The sequence below is a fragment of the Leucopleurus acutus genome (genome assembly GCF_964270905.1).
Source record: "Leucopleurus acutus genome assembly, chromosome: 16".
NCBI classification, from domain to species: domain Eukaryota; kingdom Metazoa; phylum Chordata; class Mammalia; order Artiodactyla; family Delphinidae; genus Leucopleurus; species Leucopleurus acutus.
Genome location: NC_139158.1, coordinates 21,535,433 through 21,548,377, shown reverse-complemented (window position 1 = coordinate 21,548,377; position 12,945 = coordinate 21,535,433). Strand labels below are relative to the sequence as shown.

The 12,945-nt window shown below is 44.2% G+C and overlaps 1 pseudogene across 1 annotated transcript; it reads left to right on the top strand.

Annotated features, from left to right (window-relative positions):
• Window positions 1-5,662: 5,662 nt before the first annotated feature.
• On the top strand, window positions 5,663-6,125 carry LOC309973674 (large ribosomal subunit protein eL22-like; annotated as a pseudogene). Its single transcript has one exon. The product of its transcript is annotated as a large ribosomal subunit protein eL22-like (transcript).
• Window positions 6,126-12,945: the final 6,820 nt, after the last annotated feature.

Here is a 12,945-nt window from a genome sequence, read left to right as displayed (position 1 = left end):
CATCAGCAGTATGTCCTCTGCTGAACAATTAAGAAAGTTCGTGAAGCAGTTCAAAAATGTGTGCTCCTGTTTGCTATGTTGAATTTGCATGTGTGTATATAATTTTTAAAAGCTCAATAATAATCCTTTATGCTTTGTTTATGCTTTATCCTTTATGTTTAATGCTTGACAGTTTGAAAGAGCTTGCATCTGTATGCTCGTACTTAATTCTCAGGCCCACCCTTACATAGAGCTTATTATTCTTATTTTATAAATAAGGAAACTGGGGTTGCCTAACTTCAAAGAGTAGAGGAGGGTGGGCGTCACTTCTCTACAGGCGGGGTAATTTGAAGGACCTGCCCAAGGCCCATTGGCCTAAACACGACACATGGTTATTTCTGCTTTTCTGCACCTTAGCCACGTCAGGGCTTGGGTTGAGCTCTGGGATCTTTCTCAGTCTCAGATCCACAAACGTCAGGCCATTTGGGGCTTTCTTTCTTCTCAGTAACATGCTTGCATGTAAACTCACCTTCTCCTCTGACTTTCGCTACCAGTCCTGAGAAATCTGTCCTTAGGGCAGGGAAAACAGGTTTACACTGTTCACATAATCTTCTAGATCTTTTGTCTACAGCCGAACCTCAGCTTGTGAAACCCAAAAGCAAAATCGATTTCTTTGTTTTCTGGATTTCTCTAATCTCTTCCCCTGAAAGTAGACTGTCTAAACCCTGGGCATGGGGCCAGCATGGGTCACTATGCCAGAAAGCTTCCTTCCTCTCAAGTGTCTTCACCCAATGGGAAACGAGGTAGCACTTCCACCCAGCAGAGGAACCAAGTGCCCATGAGGGTTTTAGAGGCTGCCCAGATAACCCACCCTCCGTGAGGTTCTTTTTTTTTTTCTTGTATACCTTCTCATAGATATTTTATTTTAAATTTTTATTGGAAATAGTTGATTTACAGTGTTGTGTTAGTTTCAGGTGTACAGCAAAGTGAATCAGTTATACATATACATATATCCATGCTTTTTTAGATTCTTTTCCTATATAGGTCATTACAGAGTATTGAGTAGTTGCCTGTGTTATACATAGGTCCTTATTAGTTATCCATTTTATATATAGTAGTGTGTATGTGTCAATCCCAATCTCCCAATTTATCCCCGCCCTTTCCCTCCTGGTAACCGTAAGTTTGTTTTCTACAGCCATGAAAACTCCAGTAAGTTCATGTGTACATTTTTTAGATTCCACATATTAGTGATAGCATATGATATTTGTATTTGTCTGACTTACTTCACTCAGTATGACAATCTCTAGGTCTATCCATGTTGTTGCAAATGGCATTATTTCATTCTTTTTTATGACTGAGTAATATTCAATTGCATATATGTACCATATCTTCTTTATCCATTCCTCTGTCTATGGACATTTAGGTTGCTTCCATGTCCTGGCTATCGTAAATTGTGCTGCAATGAACACTGGGGTGCGTGTATCTTTTCAAATTAAGGTTTTCTCCAGATATATGGCCAGGAGTGGGATTGCTGGATCATATGGTAGCTCTATTTTTAGGGGTTTTTTTTTGTTTTTTTTTTTTTTTTTGCGGTACGCGGGCCTCCCACTGTTGTGGCCTCTCGCGTTGCAGAGCACAGGCTCCGGACGCACAGGCTCAGCGGCCATGGCTCACGGGCCCAGCTGCTCCGCAATATGTGGGATCTTCCCGGACCGGGGCACGAACCCGTGTGCCCTGTATCGGCAGGCGGACTCTCAACCACTGCGCCACCAGGGAAGCCCTTATTTTTAGTTTTTTAAGGAACCTCCATACTGTTCTCCATAGTGGCTGTACCAATTTACATTCCCACCAACAGTGCAGGAGGATTCCCTTTTCTCCACACCCTCTCCAGCATTCATTGTTTGTAGATTTTTTGATGATGGTCATTCTGACTGGTGTGAGGTGATAGCTCACTGTAGTTTTGATTTGCATTTCTCCAATAATGAGTGATGTTAAGCATCTTTTCATGTGCTTTTTGACCATCTGTATGTCTTCTTTGGAGAAATGTCTATTTAGATCTTCTGCCCATTTTTTGATTGGGTTGTTTGTTTTTTTGATATTGAGCTGCGTGAGCTGTTTTTATATTTTGGAAATTAATCCCTTGTCAGTTGTTTCATTTGCAACTATTTTCTCCCATTCTGTAGGTTGTCTTTTCATCTTGTTTATGGTTTCCTTTGCTGTGCAAAGGCTTCTAAGTTTAATTAGTTCCCATTTGTTTATTTTTATTTTCATTACTCTAGGAGGTGGATTAAAAAAGATCTTGCTGCAATTTATGTCAGAGAGTGTTCTGCCTATGTTTTCCTCTAAGGGTTTTATAGTATGCGGCCTTACATTTAGGTCTTTAATCTGTTTTGAGTTTATTTTAGTGTATAGTGTCAGGGAGTGTTCTAATTTTGAGACAGCAAGTAGGAAGTGGTCCTAGCTTTCTTGGAGACACTAAGCAGAAGCATTATAAACGCAGAAAACAGAGTCATTACTGTGGGCAGCTCAACGTGAAATAGCCAATCAGGATGGACCATTAAGGCTAATTCATAAACTTTCCATTACGGGTGATGGAGCTATTCCCCTTTGTAGACCCAATGCCAGGCGTCTAAAACATCATCTGGTCTCTCTCATCTTAAAAATGTTTCTCTTGGGCTTCCCTGGTGGCGCAGTGGTTGAGAGTCCGCCTGCCGATGCAGGAGACGCGGATTTGTGACCCGGTCCGGGAAGATTCCACGTGCCGCAGAGCGGCTGGGCCCGTGAGCCATGGCCGCTGAGCCTGCGCGTCCGGAGCCTGTGCTCCGCAACGGGAGAGGCCACAACAGTGAGAGGCCCGCGTATCGCCAAAAAAAAAAAAAATTCTCTTGACTCCCCATTCCCCCTCCCGCTACTGCTACCATCACTCATCAAATTTCATGATGAGATGTTCACACTTATGTTTCCATTTCTTCTCTTCAACTCACACCAAAATGGCTTTAATCAAGGTCATCAATGACCTTGTCCATAAATCATAAAACCAAAGAATATTTTTCAGTCTTTATTCTGCCAAGTCTCTTCTGCATAGTTGGCTACTCCCTCCTTCTTGCCATAATCTTCTTGACAACAATCTATATGACAACACACCTGTCTTCCACTTGTGTCTCCAGTCCTTCTTTATCTCCTTCACTGGCTTCTTTTCCATTGCATTCCCTTTAGGATGATGGTCCTCAGGACTCCATATTGGTCCCTCTACTTCCTCTGCATGCTCTTCCTGGGCAAGTTCATCCATTCCCATGACCTCAGTCTCCAATGCCTCCCAAATCTGTATCAGTTACTCAGAGTGTTCTCTTGGCCTCCAGACTTCTATGTCCAATCTCAACCCCATGTCCTAAATCTCAAACTCAGTGTGGATCAGAGTGAAATCATCTTTTCCACAAATGTCCTCTTCATCCCGTGTTCCCTCCTAGGGAGACGAGAGGCACTGCCAGCCATCCAGTGGCTCAAGCCCAAAACCTGGTCATCACTTTCGATGTGTTCTTCTCTTTCATGTCTTCGTCATTGAGTTCTGTCAGATCCACCTCCAAAATGTCTCCCTGTGCAACACACTGTCACAACCATGGTACAAGCCACTCTCCTTTGTCCTACACAACTACAGTAGGCTTTGAATGGAACCTCCTATTCCTACTGCCAGAGGCAACATCCAAAATTGGAACATGCCACCCTCCGGCTTAAAACCTTTCCGTGGTTTCGCATGCCCTCAGGGCCAAGTTCAAAGCCTTAACTTGGCATTCATGGCCCTGCTTGCCTAACACTTCAGTCTCATCTCTAGCCATGTCCAGCTGCTCTCTGTCCAGCTGCCCTGAATTACCTTCCCAGCATCTCAGACTCACCAGGCTCTCCTTTGCCTCTAGGATATTCCACATGCTGTTCCCTCTTCCTGGAACTCCCCTCTCCCACCTTCACTAGCTAATCTCTCAATTTCAAGTCCAAGCTAAAAGTCACTTGTTCCGTTGTCCCTGGGTCGGCTTCCGCATTCTGCATGACACTCCTCACAGGTCTAATTAAAGAAATTACAGTGGCTGTGAACTCTGTGAGGCCCAAAACATGTCTCCTGTTTTGCTCTGTAGCCTCAGGTTGATCTTGATTTCTGGCACATAGTAGGCCCTTCATAAATGGTTGTTGAATGAGTAAATAAACAAGCAGGAAGTGGATCAATGAAGCTGGGACCTCAAGGCTGATACACCTGGGGGGAAGGGGCAGGGCTCCTGATACCCCAGACCCTCCATAAAGTCACCTGACACAGTTTCTACCAACAGTGATTTATGGAGTCAGCCTGAGCTCTCTGCTGACACAGAGCGGGCCAGAAAGGGACCCTTCCTAATTGACGTCTTGATTAAAATCACCTCCACCTAATCTTTGTCCTTGGGAGGTAAAGGGGCCGACTCCCAGTGGCCTCAGGCCTTGAAGCATTAAATTAAAGGCGCAGACAGACTGTTGAGAGCTTTTCAAGGTATCTCAGGATGCTTTCCCATGGAAACAGGGAGACGTTTTTGTTTCCGTTTTTTAAGGTAGCGGGATTGGTGGGTTTGTGTAGTAGGCTAGGGAGTGAGGTGGATTGTCCTGCAGTTTCCTTCTTTTCCCTTCCCTTCCCCATTCCATTAAAAAAAAAAAAAAGGCTGAACTGGAAGAAATAACTTTTACAGGTTGAAATTCCTGTGTAAGGAGAAAGTGAATGAAATGAAGGATCCCTCTGAGGATTTTCTACTGTGGGGGAAAAAAAAAAAAACGTCAGAAGGCAGAAAAAGTGAAGAGTAATTGGGAGAGGATATGGAAGTTGAAGGATGGAAAAGTGAGACCCCTGAAGGTGTGGCAGCGGTGGGATTCGAACCCACGCCATCGAAATGACTGGAGCCTAAATCCAGCGCCTTAGACCACTCGGCCACGCTACCGCCCAGTCGCAATCTTTTTCGTTCATACTATATTAGTCTAGTGACGCGGCGCCTCATGTTCTCTAAGCCCCACCCTCATCGGTTTACGCATGCCCGATATCAGCCTGACGCTTCACGCGCCAGTTACAGCATATTAACCCCCGGCTTCCTCCTGGGCTTTGGAGTCAAAGTGCTCTTGTAATCGGCAGTAGTAAGTTCAGTTGGGACGCAGCATTAAAAAGGAAAACAAAGTTCCCAATTGTTAATATTAATAGTCACTCGTCATGTATGTTTGCATTTGATTTTCCACGAGCGTGGCATACTGCCTACGGCCACGTGGGGGCAGTGTCTCGCTGCCGCTTGCTCCTGGCTGGGCTGCGGGTCCCGCCGGGTTTGCGCGGAGACGGCCGAGTCCCCATCTTGTTTGGACTCTCTAGCCCTACTTCAGGGAACCTCTGCAGCCTCGGGTGGCCCCATGGCCGGCCCCTGCCACCGCGATGTAAAAATCATGGGTCCAGGAAGGAAAATCATTGAACGTTTTTACAGATCCTTGCCTTATGTAGGCTCCCTCAATCATCACTCGTATCTACTTTTTACAGAGGGGGAAACTGAGGCTCAGACTGGCAAAGTAACTTGTGTTAGCTACCCCCAGGCAGAGTCAGGATTCCCTAGCCTCCCAAAACCCAGTGTTCTTCTATGTAGACTATTTCAGTGTGTTTTAAAATGCAGTAACCCTTTCTGCCTTCGCTGCGTCCATGGCGCCCGTGAAAAAGTTTGTGGGAAGGGGAGCAAAATAAAAGCAGGTCCCGAATTTTACCCTTGACTGTGCCCACCCTATGGAAGATGGAATCATAGATGCTGCCAATTTTGAACAGTTTCTTCAGGAGAGAATCAAAATGAATGGAAAAGCTGGGAATCTTGGTGGAGTGTTGTAACAACCGAAAGAAGCAAAAACAAGATTACTGTAACCTCTGAGGTGCCTTTTTCCAAAAGGTATTCGAAATACCTCACCAAAAAATATTTGAAGAATAATCTACATGATTGGTTACGCGTAGTTGCTAACAGCAAAGAGAGTTACGAATTGCGTTACTTCCAGATTAATCAAGATGAAGAAGAGGATGAAGATGATTAAAACTCAATTATCTGGAATATGTTGTGTGAGTTCTTGAATAAAACTTGGGAACCAAAATGGTGGTTTTCCTTGTAAAAAAAAAATAACATAAAAACAAAATGCAGTAAATTCAGAGCAAATGCATATCAATAAATACATAACAAACTTCCATTTTCTGCCACCGAGAATTAATTGTATTCAGCTCTTCTGAGATATCACCCCCTGCGGCCACAAGAAGGAAGCAGAGATCTCTTTGAGTCATCCCCCCACAAATGACTCAAAGCATTCTCCAGTAGTTTGCATCATTTGTTAACAGCAACTATAACAGAGAAGAAGAAACCTGACTCCATGCTGAATCTATTCCTTTAGCTCTAACCTTTGTGCTCTGTTGCCTGTGCTTAGTCATGCTGGCTCTGCACAGTTTGTGAAAGATTGTTGCCTGTAGTCTGAAACATACAGGATACCCCCTTCTCAAGGCTCTGACCTTTAAACTTAACACTTTTCCATTCTTATAGAGAGAAAAAGTTGCAGAACAGAAAAGAACATTTGTCTTGTTGGAGGTTTACAGGAACATGGTGACCTGACCTATGTGGACAGCTGCGAGAACAAAGGATTCCAGCACCAAGAAGTTTACAACAACTAACCACACCCCCTCCCCTTTTAATATAAAAGCCTGAGTTCTAACATGGGGAAGATGGTTCTTTGGGACAGCAGTCTACCACCTTCTCACTCTGCTGGCTTTCCAAATAAAGTTGCTATTCCTTGCCCCAATACCTCGTCTCTCAATTTATTGGCCTGTCGTGTGACGAGCAGTGCGAGCTTGAACTCTCATGTGACCTTTCCCCTCCCAACTCTCTCTGTTTCTAATAATTTAATTCAAGTAAACATTTATCCAACACCTACTAGGCCAGATCAGGCAAAAATCAGTTCTTTCGGGAGAAGCAGAGCTGCTCAGAACTTGCATGACAAAGGTGCTTCACCAGATCAAAAATCCAGTGGAAGTAAGGCCATGAGCTCGTCTGCTCCAGTGAGCAGGCCTGTCTCCCTGCAGACTTCTGCAGTAGTGCTGACTCGGCTTTCCTGGTGATTTATGCCTTAAGGTTGAGGCTGGGAGGGCAGTTCCTATGCAAAACCTAGGCCCAGGCAGGCAAGGGTGGGGAGGCTACAGAAACCAGGGCAACTAGGCTCTGTTTAGTTTTTGTTCTTTTCTTTTTAAGTAACAGTTAAAAATAACTTTTGCTAAAATAATAAATACATGTTCCTTGTTGAAACTCCAAGCTAAGAAAGAAAAGCACAAATAAGAGAATAAAATCACCTTTAATTTCTCCACCCAGTTAAGCTCTGTCAACACTTTGGTAAAGGAAGGTGCTTCTTTGTCTTTTTAGATTTGAAATATAATGTAATGCATGCTCATTATAAATTTTTTTTTCAAATGTCAAACCTTCTGTATAAAGTTAAAGGGAAGTTCTCTTCCTCACCACCTTCCTCCTTCACAGCTGAATCCCACAACTCATTATAATGAGTAACAGGTTAGCTGTATCCTTCCAGATCTTTCCCTATGCAGACGTAGGGGCAACTAGAGGCCCACACATACCCCACCCTAATCCTGGGGTTTGCCTTGTGCAAGAGAAAGGAAGAAAGACACTATCCAAAAGACAGAAGAGTGGTCATTTCATTGCTTCTGTGAGTCTTTCTGTAGCTACAGGTGGGTCATTGAATGGCCCTGTGATGGCTTTGTGCCCAGTAGGCCCTGGACCTCCTGAGCCAAGGAGCCAAGGAGGACTTTCAAGGACTTTTTTTTTTTTAAACATCTTTATTGCAGTATAATTGCTTTACAATAGTGTGTTAGTTTCTGCTGTATAAAAAAGTGAATCAGCTATACACATACACACGTTCCCATACAAGGACTTCTTTTAAAGCTTCTTAAAAACATCCCGCTGTGGTTCCCAGGGATCGAGGGGGATGCAGCAGATGAATAGGTGAAACACAGGATTTTTAGGGTAGTGGGACTGCTGTGTATGTTACTGTAACAGTTGATGCATATTATTATAAGTTAGGTCAAACCCACAGATCGTACACCACCACGAGTGAACTTTTTTTTTTTTTTTTTTGCTGTACGCGGGCCTCTCACTGTTGTGGCCTCTCCCGTTGCGGAGCACAGGCTCTGGACACGCAGGCTCAGCGGCCATGGCTCACAGGCCTAGCCGCTCCGCGGCATGTGGGATCCTCCTGGACCGGGGCACGAACCCGCGTCCGCTGTATCGGCAGGCGGACTCTCAACCACTGTGCCACAAGGGAAGCCCAAGAGTGAACTTTAATATAAACTGTGGACTCTAGGTGATTATGATGTGTCAGTGTAGGTTTGTTAATTGTAACCCATGCACTACTCTGGTGGGAGATGTTGATCATGGGGGAGGCTATTCTTGTGTGGAGGCAGGAAGGATATGGGAAATCTCCAAACCTTCCACTCAACTCTGCTGTGAACCTAAAACTGCCTTAAACTCCCATGGTCACGGCTTCCTGTGGACAGGGAATCTGAGCAGGTAGCACTTGAGAAGCATTTCACTCCCATGGCATATGTGTCTAGAGCAGTTCTCCAACCCTCTCTGAGCCCGCGGAAGGATTGCACCCATCCCTTGAAGCTGGGAGCGGCCACATACCTAGACTGGGCTAGAGCACCATTCCCGGTGACCTCTCTTCTGCTGCCGCACCCTGAAGCACCGTGAGGATACCAGGAGCCCTTTTCTGAGGGTAACAGCTTTATCGTGATTTAATTCACATACCATACAAGACACCCCTTTAAAGTGTATAGTTCATTGTTTTTTAGTACCTTCACAGAATTGTGCAGCCCTCCTCACAATCAATTTTAGAATATCTTCATGCCCCCAAAAAGGAATACCATACCTTTAGTAGTCACTCTCCATTACCCCCAGACTCCCTTCCTAGCTGTGGGCCACCACTAATCTACTTTCTGTCTCTAAGGATTTCCCTATTCTGGACATTTCATATAAATGAAATCATATAATCTGCTGCCTTTTGTGTCTGGCTCCTTTCACTTAACATACTGTTTTTAAGGTTTATCCATGTTTTAGCAGTTATCAGTGCCTCATTCCTTTTTATTGCTGAGTAATATTCCATTGTATGGGTATAACACATTTTAATTATCCATTTATCAGTTGATGGATATTTGGTTTTTTTTCACCTTTTGCCTATTATGAATAATGCTGCTATGAACATTTGTGCATATGTTTTTGTGCAGACATGTTTTCATTTCTCTTGGATATATACCTGGGAGTGGGATTGCTAGGTTGTATGGTAACCCCATATTTAAGTTTTTGAGAAACCACCAAACTGTTTTCCATTTTCCATTCCTGCTTGCAGTGTATGAGTGTTCCAATTTCTCCACACTCTTGCCAATACTTGTTATTATCTGACTTTTGATCATAGCCATCCTAGTGGATGTAGTTTTGATTTGCATTTTTCTAATGACTAATAATGTTGAGTATCTTTTCATGTGCTTATTGGCCATTTATATATCTTCTTTGGAGAACTGTCTGTTCAAATCTTTAGCCCATTTTGAAATTGAGTTATCTTTTTATTATTTGAGTTATAAGAGCTCTCTATATTTTGTAAATATTAAAATGGAAAAGAATGTGAGAAAGAATATATATATCTATCTTTGCTGCACACCCGAAACTAACACAACCGTTACAGAAAGTGCACACAAAGTGATTCAGTTATACATATACATACATATTATTTTTCTGATTCTTTTCCATTATAGGTTATTACAAGATGCTGAATAAAGTTCTGTGTGCTATACAGTAGGTCCTTGCTGTTTATCTATTTTATATATAGTAGTGTGTATCTTTTAATCCCAAATTCCTAATTTTTCCCTTCCCCCCCTTTCCCCTTTGGTAACCTTAAGTTTGTTTTCTATGTCTGTGAGTATATTTCTGTTTTGTAAATAAGTTCATTTCTATCATTTCTTTTTACATTCCACATATAAGTGATATCATATGATGTTTGTCTTTGTCTGACTTACTTCACTTAGTATTATAATCTCTAGGTCCCTCCATATTACTGCAAATGGTGTTATTTCATTATTTTTTATGGCTGAGTAATATTCCATTATATATATATATATATACACATACACACACACACACACACACACACATATATGTATATATGTATACCACATCTTCTTTATCCATTCATCTGCTGATAGACATTTAGGTTGCTTCCAAGAGATTCTCTTTTTAAATGGTTTCTATAAAAGAACCAGATTAGTATCTCATTGGCTTGGCTTTGGTTACATACTCATCCCAGCACCAATGAATGGGGCAAAAGGGATGGAATATGCTGATTGGCCAGGTCTAATCATATGTCCAATCTTAGAGCAGGAAGAGTGTGGAGGGCAGTTTTCATGAACTGAGAATAGGGTGGACTGGCTCCTTGAAGACAAATCAAGATGCTTATGCACGGAAGAGATTAAAGAGGAAAAGAGAAGCTAAATAACTTGCGCAGGGTCACAGAGCTATAAGTAGAACAGTCGTTTTTTGTTTTTTTTTTTTGTCTGGCTTTGGGCTTGGACAGACTAGCTCAGACTCTTTGTCCTTGCCCAACTTTCCCACGGTCAAAATTTCAGGTGCAATTTTGTTTTTTGCCAAAAGCCAGAGGAGTTTTCTCAAGGTGACTAAAGGAGCCAATACTTCAAACCAAAATGATTATATCTTCTAGATCTTGTATTGATATTTTCTGAAACTTGTAGTACAGAGGCCAAAAACTTAAAACACTCAATGATGGGTTTCAGGACTATTTCTTTTTTTTCATTCCCCTCACCACCTTATGAGATGCTGCCTGAATGTCACCCACTCCCCAAGCCTCATAAACTTGAACCTTCTCCCTGCAGGGGCCGTTGCAGCTGGTGAGCTGAAGGACTTCACTCTCCCTACGGGATCTGAATTTTTAGGGGCCACAAAAACTGAAGAGGCAAGGCTTATAGACAGGACATTAAAGGGGTCAGTATATACCTAGACCTGGGTCAAATTCTGCAACTTACTATGTAAACTTGGGAGAGTCACTTAACCGGCCTCCTTCTTTCTGTGTATGAAGTGAGGAGAGTAAGAGGGTTGGGATGAGAATTAAAAGAGATAATGTCTGTAAAGCAGTTACCACAGTACCTGACACAAAATAAATGCCCCGTAAATATCAGCTTTTACCACAACCCCAAAAAGGCTCATCAAAGAAGGCATTACAAGTGACAGGTCGCCCTTGACCACAGGGGTGGTCAACATGTTTACAAACTAGTGTTGAGTAGAAAGGAGAAATAGATGAGTCCACTCTTGTTAGGAAAAATGTATGTATTCCCATATGCATACCCAGATAACCGTGTCTGTCTCTGGCCTGCCTGCACACACCTGTTTCTCTGTGTTTGCCTGGGGCTCACCTGGACACTCAGCCCTCCCTCCAGTTCCATGGGAGAACTTGGTCACATACACCATTCCAGTCCAAGGAGGCTTTGACTGAAGAACTCTTTGGGGCAGAGGTAAGTGGTTAGGTCACAAACCCCACCACGAACTATTTAAACAGCCCCCACTAGGCTTCGCCCTACTGGAAGCCTTTCCTTTCCTCATCCTTCCCACAGCCCCTGGCAGCCCCTGCCTGGCTCCTGCACTCCTCTCACCTGCGGGGGTCCTTCAAATTCCTCTCCCCTTTTTTACTACACAGAGTGACTCAGCAGACCCCAAACCAGCAGGAGCCCTGTAATATAGATAGATGCCCTTTGCCAAGAGGAAGAAGCCACCTTGTAAATCTTCTGGGCAAGCGTATCTCTATAAGCCTCAGTTTTATGATCTGTGAAGTAGCGGTACTAGCGTTGGTGTGAAGATGGAATGCGATAAATAGCTTGATAAATATTACTGTTATTACTTATATCTTTTATTTATTTATTTTTTGGCCACACCGCACTGACTGCCAGGTAAGTCCCTTACTTTTATTTCTAAAATAAGTGTTGTGAAATTTTTAAAATTTCACTAGAAAAAATATCTGGAAGAATATAATATGAACATGTTCACAGTAGTTATCATTAGTTTTATTTCCTTTTCTTCTTTATACCTTCCATATTTAGTCATTCATTTTACAGGTATTTATTAAAGCACTTACTATGTGCCAGGCTGTGCGCTGAGTTAGGAATACAGCAACGTATTACACAAATAAGAATTGCCACAGTCATAAGTGCCTGTTTTCACAAAGCAGAAATCCGGAGGGAAAAAAAAAGCAATTTCTGATAAAACTATTGCAAGGTTATGCATAGAGATGTACAATGAGATCCGATCACTACTGATTTTGGAAAGGACTCGAATACAAGAACTAGGCGGGCATCGGATGGAGAATGGGAAGGTGCGGTGGGCGAGGGACGGGTTAGCTGCCCCCTTTTAAATTACCCGCTGGGAGGGCGCCCCCTTCGCTGGTAGGTGCCAGGCCGGCCCCACGCGTTAGATCCGGACGCTGTGTATTCAGCCGGCTGGGGAGTCGCAGACGCAGCGCCGGGAGATCCAAGCGGCGGCTGCAGGAGCGGTGATAGTCATTGCCCGCGGCCACGTGAGCGCCGCGCCGAGCTTACGCCCGCCCGCCCGCCCGCGGCCCCGCCCCTGCCCGCAGTCTCCTGCCCCAGCCACAGCCCCAGCTCGGCGAGTGTCCGGATACGCCGTCCGAACGCCGCGCGCTGCAGCTGCCCCAGGCCAGCCGACGGTCGCCGGCGCCCTTGCCCTTGGAACGCGCCCCCAGCGCCCCGGAATCGTTCTAGCGGCTCCGTGCGCCCCTCGCGCCCCGGGATCGTTCCGGCGGACGCCCCTGCCTCCCCGGAGCGCCAGCCCGCGCTCCCCGCTCGCCGCTCCCCGGCACTCTCGGGGGGCCCGCCCG